At 33.0% G+C, this 15,766-nt stretch overlaps 1 pseudogene; it reads right to left on the bottom strand.

Moving 5' to 3' along the window:
- LOC117011692 (glutamate decarboxylase 1-like) overlaps positions 1 to 12,199 on the bottom strand; it is a 41,426-nt pseudogene extending 29,227 nt beyond the window's left edge.
- Positions 12,200 to 15,766: the final 3,567 nt, after the last annotated feature.

The following is a 15,766-nucleotide window of genomic DNA, read 5'->3' as shown; positions in this document are numbered from 1 at the left end:
CATAGATAAATAGACAGATAGATAGACACGAATAGATAGACAGTAAAATAGGGAAAAACTTAATTGGAGTATATATGGTTGTACACCTGAAATACCTAAAATTGTTTATTGAAAAACTTGAAAATAAGAATGTTGAACAATTGAGTGATTACAAAAGTAAATTATGTTTCTATTGTTAAAAACTAATCATTGTGAATAATATAATATATCCTATTCATAATAGTAAAAAAGATGTAAGATATCCGGGAGAGGGATTGTCAGGAAATGTGCAAGGACTATATATACATAGAAAATCAAACAGCTTGAGATAAACACTGTATTGAATAAGACATTTATAAAATGTATTTGTAAGATAGTTTATATTCATATATTTTATATTTCAAAATTTCTAAATATGTAAAAATTTCTTACAAGCCAATAAGAGATAACAAACTACCAATAAAAAATGAGCAAAGAGCAAAGAGTATATTCATGATAATATACGAGTACAATTAGCTGGTCGGTACATTAGAAGATTTCCATTGCTTTAAACAACGAAACACCATTTTTGTCTATCATAATTTTCAAGTATAAAATTATTCATAATATTTAGCTTTCATGTAATATATAATAAGGCTGTCAATTAACTCAAAAATGTTTGAAAGGCAAATGAAAATTAAGAAAGCAAGTTACAGATACCACACAGAATTGATATGCATGAAAATGATCTTCCAGAATATACGTAATATTTATAATATTGTTTAGTTCTGAGAAGTAAGATTCAAGACATATGGAAATATATTTTCACTTTTTAGACTTCTAATGCAGTTGAATTCTTTATGTCGAAGCATCAATATATTGATAATTCAACATACTTAAAATAGGAAACGGGTAGCAATCCCACTTCTATGAGATTACTTTAGTAAAGGAATTTTAACAATAGAATAGTATAAATTTGGTGCTTCTTTCACAATAACTTTTAGTTAAAATTTATTGAAACTAATCTGGGAGAGTATTCTTGCTAAAAGTTGAAATAATAGGAAAACAGGATTTTAATCTATGAAGCGTAGAACATTTTTGCATAGACAACTCTTAAAAACATCTTTATTACATGTGTTTTTATTTTAATTTTTATTAAAATATATTGAGAATATATTAAGAAACATACCTTTCATCACATTTCACTTCAACTACATTATCAGTTCCAATACCAAGGATTGCTGCAGCTATTTTTACTGAAAAATGACCCGTGAGCAAAAATGAAAATAAGAAAGGCATTAATTTTTCTGCATTGAATCATCATTTACACTAGTGCATTTGGGGGCATATACACATACTTTGAATAGGTTTACGCATTTGTATGTGTACTCATATATGCACAAGTACAGATCTCAAGGCATATTTCCAGATCGTCACTGTGACCTTTGTTGAAATGAAGAAGGTTATAACACCTCTTTCTGGAAGGCACTGTCACAGAACACAATGCTTCACAAGCAGTGGGAATATTAATATTTTAGTTCTCTGTACATACATTAAGTCATGTCATTTACACTTGTAGTGCTAACATCCTCCAGGTAAATCCTTACCATTCAGAAAAGCTGTGATTCTTGCATTACAGTTTTTTTTTGTTTTTTGTTTTTTTCAAGAGCAAGGCCTAGAGAAATGCAGTGATTTTGATGTCTACAATTCTTAATTCTGACTTTAAACTTTGATTTCTTGCCGTCAAAATAACTGCTATTTCCTTGTATCATTCTTCCTAATGCAAATATCAGTAAGATAGTAGCAGTTCAAAAGATAAACTTGGTCTGGGTTATTTTTAGTTGCCAGGAAAGACAAGATAGATACATAGATACATAGATAGATAGATAGATAGATAGATAGATAGATAGATAGATAGATAGATACATACATACATACATACATACATACATACATACATATATACATGCATACTTACATACATACATAGATACATAGATAGATAGATAGATAGATAGATAGATAGATAGATAGATAGATAGACAGATAGATAAATAGATAGAGATGATAGATAGATAGAAACAGAATATAGAAATTTAAAGTCCTAACCATGCTTTCATTTCCATGGAGAATACACAAGTTAAATAGGAAGTGATTTTTAAAAAATGTGTATCATGGAATTTCAGTTTATTTACTCATTATATTTAAAAAGTATATGTCAAATGATCAAAATGATATTGTAAATAAGCATCTTGTTATATTAAGTTTTATAGTAAATTACATAAAATACGCAGCAGAGGTCTCCAACTTGATAATATGCATATAAAACACCATTTTGAGCTTGGCAGTGGAAGCATATTACAAACACAGGGATACTTCAAAGAAAATCCAGTGTTTCCAGGTACTTTTAGATAGAATTCTCAAACTAGGACTACTATTACACTTTAAGATCACAAACATTGTGTGGTAGAAAAGGAAAACGTGACCAGATTTATTAGAGGAATGAATTGATTTCTTTTTAAAGAAGTTTTGTTGCTGTGAACAAAATTGGAACATTAAAACCAAAGGAGACATCAGTGACGCCATTGTCAGTATCAGAAACACTTGGTTGACGACTTAGTCTATAAAACTGGAGCTGTCTTTTCAACTCATTCGTTTGGTCCTAAGTGGAAAAAAAGCAATAACAACAACAACAACAACTATATATATCTTTTTTATTATATATATATATATTCTTTTATATACATACATACATATATATATATACATATATATATATATATATATATATATATATATATTTTTTTTTTTTTTTTAATTGGGGAATACTGGGGAACAGTATGTTCAGTGTGTTTCTCCAGGGCCCATCAGCTCCAAGTTGTTGTCCTTCAATCTAGTTGTGGAGGGCGCAGTTCACTGGCCCATGTGGGAATCAAATTGGCAACCCTGTTGTTCAGAGCTTGCACTCTAAACAACTGAGCCATCCGGCCGCCCCCCAAAAAATACATATTGATCACATTATTTTTCTCTTCATTGAATATTAAAGAGAACCAGTACATCTGTAAAATTTTTATGGCTTGATTTTTTTGGTAAAGATAGAAGAATGTTTTATATTTTAATCCTATTTTTTCTGTTAGTTTCTCATATGTTGAAATTAACTTTTAATCCTGACTTATGTGTATTGCTAATCTATAGAGCCTATATTGACTAGAAAGTTGTTTTTTTCACTTTCCAATATCAATATGTAAATAAAGACAGAGATGACTGAATATATTTAACGTAAAGATGAAGGCACTGTTCTCAGTCTTTCAATTACTTTATCAGTTTATCTTAAGAGATTCTTAAAATTTGGAAAAATCTATGCGTGATACTTTCTTGTTCCAAAACAAATAACACAATGCATGGCAATGCAGTCATGCCCTTTGTTTTTATTGCTGGATATTGTTTATAATGGTCTACTAATATGCCATGGAGGTTTGATATACTCCCACCTATGGAAGAGAAATAGTAACTGTTAACCTAATTTCAAAAATCAGAAATGTCTTGATAATTTGATAGTTTTCTAAAAGAAAAGTGGTGCCAAACCACTGATGTTATTTTTAAAATATCCTTCCTTAAAAGTGTTGAGGGAAAGATCAAATAACACAATTCATAACTTTTAGATTTCTGGAAGCTTTGTAATTATAACCAACACAAAGGCTTATGAACATTTATCTCTCAAAAAGAATAGTATTCGTTGATATATATTCTGAATGTCTTCCTAATATATATTTCATTTAGCTTCTAGAAATGATTTCTTGCTTTTTCTTACCAGGTGAAAATATTCCATCTGCTTCTGTTTCTTCCTAGGCAATAATTTCATACATTTTCTTGAGAAGGATTGTCTCCACAGTAAATACTGGGGCTATTTCATATGTTAATCTATAATACATATACAGAAATTCTGTGGATTATATGAAAGAAGATAAATAAAATCATGTGTGAGATAAGATTATGCAGATTTTTGTATTTTATAGTAGATTATCCAAGAAATAGTTAAATTTTATACGCTCAAATTGCTTCTCCCAGATTATGAGTAAATTATTTCTACAAAGAAAATCACATGGCTTCCATTGTTTTGTGCAGTAGCTGAGGATTTCTTTTCCAACAAAAGTAAATTTGAAAGCAGCTCCCATCTCCTCAACACACACACAATACTGCTAGAACCAGAAACTGCCCACTTAGTATCATGAAAACATATAAGCCATGTAAGCGCATTGTGGAAAGCTCACGAACTTAATTGTCTGACTTCCCAGTGGGCAAGTTATATAGACACATGTGTAGAGCTACAGACAATGTTTTGCAGAACATGAAAGAGGTAGAAAAAGCCTTTTCTAAAAATTTATTGATAAATGTTTTCTACGTTAAGAGTGTGCTTTAGCAAACAACCAAAAAAGACTAAAAGCCTATATTTTCAATAACAGCTTGAAGCAAGTAGATGGATCAAGAGAAGAACAAGGTGGGAGCTATGGAAAGGAATTCAGAGAGGACCACTATGGGGACTCTTCTCTAGGTCACACTGTGTGGTCAGAGTTGGTTTCACAGAAAGAAGAAATTGGAAATAGAAAGGAGGCTGTGAGCTTTTCTCTATATATACCATATATAACAAACAATGACGTATTTACAATGGGTTCTGAAATCAAAGAGTGAGTGGGTTCAGTTATTTTCAAGAAACCTTTTTATTTGTCCTCAGAAAATTTCTTAAGGACTTCTTTAAGTGTTCTTATGTAAATGGTATCAGGTACCATTTATGTGCCACTTCAGATGCCCTCAGCTTGCTCTGTCTCTAAGGCCTCCGGATAGCATTCAGGTCCAGCCACCACCATGATCTTTCACTCAGACACACCCACAACCTGACAGAAAATTACCCCCCACCTACACTGCAGTCATTGACCTCCAACCTGGGGGCTTCCGTTTGGCTAGACACCATAAGTGATGGAATTAGCTCAAAGTCCCAAGGGTGCCCAAGCATTGTGTATGAGGAAGTTAACATACCACAGTGCAATTCTTTGGCCATAGGAGACCTGGTTGGGCATAAATCCTTCCCCTTCCTCCCTACAGATGGACTGACCTTAGAAGCAGTCACTTACAGAGGGCAACCCTCTTGTTATACTAAAGGGGTCTGTAATAGCTCCCACATCACCCTTCTGCCCTGTCCTGACACCCTTCCTTCTTCCTCAGCCCAGCCCCTTGAGATGGCATGCCCTAATAAGGTAGTAACATAAACAAAGACCCACACTAAGAAAAACCATTGCCTATTTGAATGAAGATTCTAGTTCTAAGAGGAACAAAGTAAGAAGCATGCCATACACACTTCTATTTCAACAAGGCTCATTTCTGCCAGAATGTGCCCTTTCAATTTCAGCTTCTACACACACTAACTTTTTGATCCTATTTCAGTTCCATGGAGTAGGCATTGTTATTTTCAGACAACAGAGACTCACTGAACTTCACGGCACCTTAGAGCGGTAGAATTAGGACTTGAATCTGGTTCTCTTTATTTCCACATCACATTCTTTCCCACACTCTCAAATTATGGCAAAAGATATCCAACCATTAAAAATGAGGAAACTTCAAAGTTAAAGAACCCCTCTCAAATCCTTTCTCTTTGCATCGCCCATGTGTTCTTTTTGCTATTTCTCTGTTTAAACCAAGAATCAATAGGTTCCTCACACAGAGGATAATTAAGTCTCATAACAATGGGATTCCAAACAATGGAGTAAGATTTATAAATTGATTTTTATGTAACAATTTATATAACATACAGAATACATCATATTGTCTTATAAGATATAGTTTTTTAAAAGTAAAGTATTGCTCTATGCATGTTTAAATGAAGGGCCATCGTCAGGCAATAAAAATTTAAAATAGCTATAAACTATGTAGGCCATTTCTATTTGCATTTCCCATCTATAAAATGCTGATTACTGCTATGAACTATGCATCATTAAAATCCCAGTGATAACCAAACAGTTAAAATAAACTTCATTTTTCCACATAGCAAAGCAGTCTCTCCTCATAAATGTTTAGTTCTTGGTTTTAAAGTTTAAATTTCTACTAGCTCTCTCATTTGATTGCTAGTTAAATTATATTAACATCTGACACAGACTGTTTCTTTCAATTTCCTTTCTAATCACTTCCCGATCCCTTTTAACGATGAAAATTATTGCCGTAAAATTAACTTGACTTTAAAACACTGCAGCTGTGTATCTAATTTTCGTATGACCAAAAGTTTTACTGTGACAAAGGTCAAGACTTTAAAAGAATCATGCTGGAATTGGATATAACTTTTCTTAAAAGATTCCTTTCTTCACCTTCTATCAGATTGAGGTTCTAATTTATATTCAGGAAAAGTTCATACACTTGAGTGTCTTTTAGACTGCTATGCACTGTGGGCTCTTCTGTGTCCTGCTGAAATGATTCTAATCCTAGAACTGGACTCCTAGTCAGCGTACTAATAATTCAGCCTAACCAAGTGATGGTACTACTTACCAGGGAATTCAGATCCTGAAAGTTTCTAGAGACTGTCCAAAGGACGAGGTAAACCACAAATATGTCACCCAGGGAACAGGTAGAAGCTTTTTTGCATTTCTCTCAGGGTACAAATTTGTGGTTTTGATACAGCAAACATCATATCCAGCAAAATGTAACTTCCACAATCGACATCTGCACTCTCGCTTACATAGTCTCACATTCCTTCGTCCCAGAAGGGTACTCACATTTTGCTATTTGCAGTGGCTGTCAACCATTCCGCTGCAAGTGCAACCACATCCAGCCCACTGGAGAGCTGGTTTCAAAAGCGAAGATGTCCTGGAAAAAAGACAAAATGGTGAATGGGCCAAGATGAAAACTCAGGGCTAAAAAGTGGTTAAATTTGATAGCAGCTTCTCAGTTAACAGGTATTCATGGATCAAACATAACTCAAGTAATTATTTCATTTAGTGAACATTACTGAGCAACTGTCCTATGTAGAAACAGGTGAGCATAGCTGCTACCACATAGATCTTCCTGACTAAGAAAAAGATATCAACCAAACAATGACACAAATGTGTTTAATTACAGTTGTGAAAAGCATTTCAAAGGGAAAGATCAGCGTGCTACAAGACCATCCTAAGGGACTCAAGGCAATGAGCAGAGCTGGGAGGCACTCTTAGAAGGGCTGATCTATCAGGGAAGACCTCAAGTGTGTGTTCTGACAAAGAGTGAAAAAGGATCATTACAGTTGTGAATAGTAGTTTAGGAGAAGACCTTGAGTTGAGAAAGCTGCTCAATGGTGGGGATCCCATCCTGTGTCTCAAGTAGAAAAACCAAGGATGAGGTAAGCATAACTACTTCAATGAATGGGGGAGGGACCACCTAGAAGATTAAATAATTTTCACTCAAAAGGTGCTTATATATTTTTTGGAAAAAATATCAGGTTCCTCTTACAATGTTTTTTTTCCCCTCAAGATTTATATTTATAAAGAATCATCGAGCATTACTTGTCAAATCGAACAATCAATATTCAACTCCATGTAAATTAATAGTCCTCTTCTGAGCTGCAAGATAGATTGTTCTTTGCATTTCTTTTAAAATATACCTTAAAGATGACGTGCATCATAACTCTTGGTGGACTCTTTGTCCCTCTAGTAAGTTACCCACGTTTTCAAAGCCCCCAACTCTGAGCACTCCCATATGGGAATAGAGGCTCATAAGTGTTCATTAAATCGGATGGAATGTAATGTTTGGAAGTTGTGACTGTGTTAGCAAAGTCTTCCTTTTTATTATTGACTTTTCACTTTCTGAGCATCTTTGCTTTTTTCCTCTGCACTTGATATCAGGAAATGCAAACATAGAGGCTGGGGCCCTAGAGAGTCAGTCTACATTTGCAAAGCTACTTAAGGGAAGGAAAAAGAATTTGATCTGCATCTATCAACAGTACTTCCCAACAGCCCCACTATTTTTTAGAACTTTCTCTTGCTTTTTTTACTTCTAACTAAAACTTGTATCAACTTCACGTTAACTTTGTGTGGTCGAATTTGGGTTTTTAAATATGCCTTTCATTTTGGAATCTTATGAGGCTTTCTTTTTGTCTTATTTAGTATTTTTTTTGGTTGGAAATATACTACAGGTTATAGAAGTGCATAGAATAGAGAACATTATATACAGAACAGTATTTTTCTATGCGTACATACAGATTATCTAGGTATTTACCTTTCGATTTATAATAAATATATTTGCAAGATATAACTGAAGAATGTATTTATTATAAATAGGTAGTTTTATGTGTGTGTACATTTAAACAGTTTCACACAAAATTTAAAATATAATTACATATAATTAAAATCATATTGAGCATATTATTTTGTTGTGTAGCTTTTTAAATAATTGAAATTATACGAGAAATTCCTTATGACTATCCTAGGACTTTAAATGTAATCCTCTCAAACGATATCCATAGTTTACATAAGATAAATGTCAAAATAAGGATCCTTCTGTTTTTTATTAAAATTAATGCGACAATGAGCATCCTCAAATATAAGTCATTTTTGTTTGTTGGCATGGTTGATCAGTTTGGTTTAAAGATAAAATATTTGTGAGGTTTAAAGTTTATGGGATGTCAATAATTCATTATTATAAGTGTCCATTTATTTGATGTCTATCAAATACAAGGCAGGGGATCATATACAAATAATTTATAATTATTGAAATACTTCATAAAATATTTTCCAAGATCACATAATAAAAATGAATAATAAACTCATGGATACAGGCTGTATTTGTATTCATTTTTTTGTCTCTTTTTAAAGATTATGTTCTTTCCAATATATTAGTGTATGTTTAAAATTTTAGGAAGAGGGGTCCATCGAGCCTATTTAAGCATCATTTGCTCCTGGAAGTATCATTGCTTTAAGTGGTTAAGAATCAGGTCACAATGCAGTTAATTTAATCAGAAAACAGTTCCTAAAATTTAGGATGTATATATAATTATACATACATATAATTTTAGTGCTATATATTTTATTGATGTAGAAAGGTAATCAACTGAGCATCAATAATGAATATGATCAAATGAAATAAATAAAAAAGGTAAATAAAAATTGTACATTTAGTTGTCATTGGGATAGCTCCCCAAACCAAAATCATTTAATTTATTTTTTTGTTAATTAGTCAGCAAATTATATATGATCACACCAATTTTAAAATATACTGAATAAATAATTTAAATGAATAAAAATGAACCATTTTTCAACAGAAATGTAAACTCAAAGTTATTTATTAACTCTTTAGTTTAGGCACACCAATTTGAAAATCACCTGTTTTAACACCGTATTTTGAGGTGTCTGTGCAATCAACCAGTAACTGCTCCAGAGTCAGAGATCAGACAGCTCTAAGTTAAATCCATCCAAACCGTCAAGAAGTTGATGAGGATGATGAAAGTGCAGTATTGTACTCTTCCCATCAGAGGTTTATTTGAAGTATTGCAGAAGAATGTTTACCACTTGTAGCAGAAAACATTTTGTTAAATCTAGAGGAAAAATAAACAGCAAGATCAATAACTAGAACGCCAAAGAAAATGACCATGGAATAGAGTTTTAATCACTGGAAATTAAAGATATTAAAAAGGCGGGACAGAAAGCAAGTGCAGTAGCATTTGTCCAAGTCCTTTTCATCACCTTCTTTTAAAATCCCATTGGATAACAATTTTCACCAAAAATAAACCATTTTAGATTAATGCCATTGATAATCCACCCTTCATGGTGTCCCAGACAGACCTTATTTGATTGCCTTGTACAAAAACGAGCTGGTAATTGTTTTTTAAAAGTAAGTCAAAGGATCAGATCTTAAGGAAATTATAATTGCTTCAATAAATATGTAGACGACAGAATTTTTTTAACGGATAAATCAACTTTTGCTAATGACATCCATACCTGAAGCAGAAGCATTTGATAAGTTAGTTGATAAATTTTCCCTGTAAGCATCTTTTTTGACGTCTTTCTCAGTTGATTGAAAAATATAAACAGATTGTTTTCTTCTTTGTCCCTTATATAAATTGAAAGAAGAAAATATTTTGTGATTATTAAAACATACTGGTAATATGAACTTACTGATTTTATCTGTAATCAAATAATGCCTCCAAGGAATTCATAATGATTGAAATTCTTTTTTTTAAAATTAAAGTTTATTAGGGTGACAATGGTTAGTAAAGTTATGAAATTCTTATTTAAATTCACATGTGATCTCTGGTGGGTAGTTTTAACTGGAGAGAAACACTAATTCTACTGAAATTATGTGATTATTTATAATTATTTATAACCACATAGAGAGCACATGATATAATTCTCGATTGTTAGTTTTATATCAGTTTAGTGTACAGGATTCGGAATTTAGTACTAGTTAAGACTTATCGTCTTTAACTATAAATAACAATGCCTACTACATAGTAAGATCCTGCTATTAACATTTAGCTATATATAACAATGTCTACTCTATATTAAGAGCTCTAAGTGCCTTGCACACATTTCTTTTTTTAACTTCCTTTTTTTAAAATTAGTTTCAGGTGTATAAAACAATATCATAGCTAGACATTTCACACCTCATAAAGTGATAAACCCCCACCCCCAATCTATTGCCCCTCTGACATTATATATATCTATTACAATTCCATTGTTTCTGTTCCCTATGTTGTGGTCCATGTCCCGTGACTACACATATATGAAATTATAGTTGACATGCAATATTCAGCTTCAGCTTTAGGTGTACAGCACAGTGGTCAGGACTTGCACACATTTTAATCCTCACAATAATCCAACAACATTAGGGCATTTTCCCCAGTAAGTAGATAAAGAAACAGGTTTAAAGAAGTTATGTAATCATACTAAGTAACACTTTCTTAGCACATACTGTGGCCCAGGCACTGTTCTAGTATCTCACATGTATTATTTTATTCAATCATTATAACATAGGGTCATGCTGTAGATACTATTATTTTTAACAAAAAAAATGGCTTTATATGGTGAAAGTAGAATTTATAGATTTCTGTTTGAATCTAAAGACCAAAGATAACTTCTCTAAAAATTAATATTTGAAAATAGAAAGTCCTGAGGTCCTCTTCCATAAAACCATTAAACCAAACATCTAAGTGAACAAACAAGTCATTCGTAAATATCTTTTACTGTTCTGCCTAATGTGGGAGGGGGGAAGGGTAATACAAACTATAATTCATAAAATCAAGGTACTTACAGTTATATAGAGAAAACATGAAGCAATCAGAAAATGATTTATGGCTAACTTTCGTAGTTTAGATTTTATAAGCTTAGTAATATTAATTGTTTCCAGTTGTAATGGATTTTTCTTAAAATAAAGTAAGCTATTTTCCTGTGCATTCCAGATTGCTTTTGTTAAGACCGTACCAAGATTACTTTGGTTTAATTTTTAAGCATTGATACAACATTCAAGCACTTCTAAGTGTTTATGTTTGACAGATAAGAATGTTTTATTGCAGTTTTTTCCATAAAGAATTAAATCCTACATGAAAAATTGTACATAAGAAAAGACTGTATAAATTACAAAAAGGTGAGATTTGCAAAGCATGCAGTGTACTAAAAACGAATTCCCATGAATATTTAGACCCAGTAGACATATAGTAGATTATTCTTTGTGCAATTTTTTCCTATAGGAAAACTGCTTTTGATTAAGTTTCACTGCTGTAAACAATGAATAATAATTTATAAAAAATAAATCCTAAAGGGACTACAGGTTTAGAAGCATCTCTCTTTTTAAATATACTGAAAACAAAAATCACACACAAAAAAGTGAAATTAAAAAAAAATTCCTATACATGAAACAGTATTACAGAAAGTTTATAAAGGAATTATGTAGAAACTGAAAGATTTGATATATTGACATAAGAATTATATTCCATTAGTAGTCCTCTACATCAACTCTACAACCTAACACTATGTTAAATTTGTATTTAATAACAAAATTATTGTTTTAAACACATAAGTAAGACAAAGATTGCTGATACGCTTCTATCAAAATAATGTTAACGATTAGTAATCATAAAATAAGCAAGATTTGTTTGACAGTCTGTAGCGCTTGACAGGTAACACTCAAAAGCCCACTCTCTTAGCTAATAATAACTCCCATTTAATTCCCATTTCTTCTCACAAAATTTCAACTTACTTGCCAGGCTATATCCACACTCCTTGAAATCCATGTACTGTGAAAAAATAGCATATGCTTTAAAAGAATACCTGGAGCTAGATTGTATTTTTATGCAATGGAAAAGAACTTGATCATCAAAGATGTGTAACTGCTCTAATTTATAATACAGACTTTTTTAAAGTACTTTTTTGATGACACAGAAATTTAAACAATTCCATTATTTGTAAAAAGGGCAAGGGATGCAATGCCTTTATTTGTTTAGAGACTTAACTGACAGATGATTGTATCTGGGTTGAAACATCAGTGCTTTTTAAAAGTAAGATTTAATGTGAAAAAAAAAGTGGGTTTCAACTTTCCCTCTGACAATTACAATTTTCATCTGCAGGACGAAGTGTTAGGTACTTAATAGTAACATTCTAGAGTAGAAATGAAAAAAAAAATGCATGGCCATATTAATAGTACAATTGACAGTCTTGTAACACAGGAATTAATTTTTGCTTTTTGGATTGAATAAGATATAAAATAAATCAAAAATACATAATGATCATCATTTCTGAGTCCCATTTCCAGGTACACATTTTCTCAAGAATTTATCAAATGTCAATTTATGCCTTGGGATTATAACTATTGAATCGTTTGCTGATCAACATTATTTGTCTATATTAAGCAAGTTAAGCATGTTAATGAAAGAGCGTGAAAAGACTGATGATTCACATAACAAAATCACCTGGGAAAACACTGGCCTCTATTCTTACATCACTCTAATAATAATAGAAAAAAAATGTTGTGGATTATCAAAAGCCATCAACAACTTCCAGCCTAATTTAGGCCAGTTATTACAACTTTGTCCTCATTAAGGTGTTCACTCAAAGCCTGTAACAAACAAAAATATAAATAAATATTTGATGATTTGACAACCATTTGTTCCTTTCCTTTCTCCTCTGTGTATTGCTGTCCAGTGGAGTTGACTGATGATTGTGGAAGTGACGTAGCAGAGGGAAAATAGAAAAGTCAAGCTCCAAAGAGCCCACCGTTGTTTTTCCATTTCCTTCAATGATCTGTAGAGTTTCTTTGCTCTAATAGTGTCACTACATCCACAAAGAAGATTGTCCCATTGTCCTCATTCAGAAAAGATGAGATCTTCTCATGACTCCTGGACATGTCCTCTCCTCCATAAATACACCCACCCACATTCTTCCACTGCTGCATGGTGAGACAACCATCACATACAGAGCTCATCCTACAAAACTCCCTACCCCCTCTCTTCACTGTCATTCAGGCCACTCCTTTCTCACACATTATAACCACGAGCACTCTGTGTTCAAAAGGACTCAAACAACCCCACTTCTGAGGAAATGGGTTTCAAGCCATAAAGTACTCTCTAGCTATCATTCCATTTGTTTTCCCATCATGTCCTCACTCCTAACAATTAGGTCTTTATTTATAGACATGCTGAGCATGAAACGACGCTCTCCAGCCCTAGCGGAAATTCATGATTTTTAAAAAAAATTTTCACTTTAGCCTAATTTATACATTTGTAAAACACATAAATTGAAATTCAAACTCACAATTTTTCTCTAGAAAGCGTGTGAGAGCTTTCTTACATGATACTGCATAAGATAGGACTGAAAAAGGGGAAAGGAGGATAACAGTCTCCTCCTAGGATCGATAATAACACTAAGAATAAAATCTGTGGATTTCTCTCATTGAGTCCTCACTGCATTTCATAGTGTTAAATATTTTTTATATGTTGTATCCTCATAGAAGTCCTATGAATAGGGAGCATCATTGTCTTTTTTTGTTTCACGTTTCCCTTTACTTCAGTTCCCCCAGCCATAAAGTGGGTATTGATTGTAATGACACCTACTCATGGGTGTATGATAACAAAAGAGACAATGCTTCTGATGTGCTTATAACAACCTATGAATTCTTTATATCATTCTTTTCTCTGGCAATCCGTACAGACAAAACAAAAATAAACAAAAATAATTTTGATAATGCCACTGCTCTGACCAAACATTTCTAATGAATTCCCATCCACTGTATTATAGTCCTTAAGTTGACCCTTTCCTTGCTTTACCTCTTACTTCCATCTACAGGACCTTTCTGCATCTCAAAAGTACATTCATTCATTCTCTCCCGTACACTTTACTTTTTCTTGCTTCCCTGCATTATATCTTGTGAAATCTCATCTGTTTTAAGTGCCTTCCTTCCTTCTTTCTTCCAGTCCAAGGCCCACATTCTACCACTAGGAGTATTTGTTGAGTACTTACCATGTGCCAAGAGCTAGATTCATATTAACTCATTTCATTCTCCCTGCAACTTTATAACACAGCTATTTACTATCTCCGTTTTACAGATGAAGAAGCTAAAGCACAGAGAAGTCACATTATTTCCCTAGGGTCACACAGCTAGTATGTGGCAGATCCAGGATTGAATCCCAGCCTTTCTGTCTCTAGAGTCCACTCTCTTATAACCCCCTACCCTGATTTCCACCTCAGAACATGCAAGTCCATAAATATTTCCAGGAGCTCCATAAATATTTCCTTACCTCCACTACTAAGTTGAAGCGATCTTTATTTTCCTCTGAATTCTTACACCAAATATTTGCCAATTTTTGTATAGTCTATTTGGCAGCTTAATGCATTTATTAGAAGTTGTCTTGAGGTAGGAGGGGAGGTACAAAACATGCATTCAGCATTGCCCTTGAGGAAGTTACAACTTAGCAGAAAAGAGAGTAATGGAGACAAAAAAGGAGTCATATTTTCATAATGTGAAAAATGCTACATTTCAAATAAGATTATGATCCTAGATTCCAGTAGACACATGGGACAGGGTGGTATGGGAGGGTGCCCCCAAGGTGTTTTGAGAGCATTCAGCAGGAGACTAACACAGTCTGGAAGACCATCTAAAGCTCTCTAAAGAGCTTAATATGTGAACTGAAATATGAAGGATAAGTAGCATCTAAGTAGATGGTGAGGGAGGAGAAGCATATTCAAGGAAGAATCAATCAAACGCACAAGATCTTGTGATTCCAATTGAGAAAATAAGAGAAATTGAGAGTATGGAACATTCCGGAAAACCAACAGGGAGACGTTATCCTGAGAGGTGGGAAGGGAACATAAAAGTGTTTGGTGTTTATCCTTAGAGCGACAGAAAACGGAGAAGGGTTTGAGCTGTGGAATAACACGATGGTGGTTTCCTTATGGTTGTAGAAACAGGTGAAGAATAGTGGTTGAAAGTATACAGTGTGTTAGTTAAACTTTGAGCAACAGTTCTTTATCATCTAGGAGATTAACAGAGATTGTGGAACAGGAACATAAGCTTTCCGATAAATTCTTCAAAGTGAATTCCAACTTAAACACATGAAACTGAAAGATGATGGCACTATATTATACAAACATATAAAATGATATAGAATTACAAGGGTAGAACATTTCATTACAATTGCGAGATGTAATAGGAATGATAACTTACAAGCATTGAGTCTTTAGTACGTGGGATGCTCTGTTTTAAACACTTGATGAACATTAACTCACTTAATCCTCCCAACAGCTCCGTGAATGAGTTTATTAAATAAAATAGTGCACGGCTGCTTTAATATTATAGAAACCAAATA

The sequence above is a fragment of the Rhinolophus ferrumequinum genome, chromosome 19 (genome assembly GCF_004115265.2).
Source record: "Rhinolophus ferrumequinum isolate MPI-CBG mRhiFer1 chromosome 19, mRhiFer1_v1.p, whole genome shotgun sequence".
NCBI classification, from domain to species: Eukaryota; Metazoa; Chordata; class Mammalia; order Chiroptera; family Rhinolophidae; genus Rhinolophus; species Rhinolophus ferrumequinum.
Note: the sequence above shows the minus strand (reverse complement) of the source record. Positions and strands in the feature narration are given on the sequence as shown.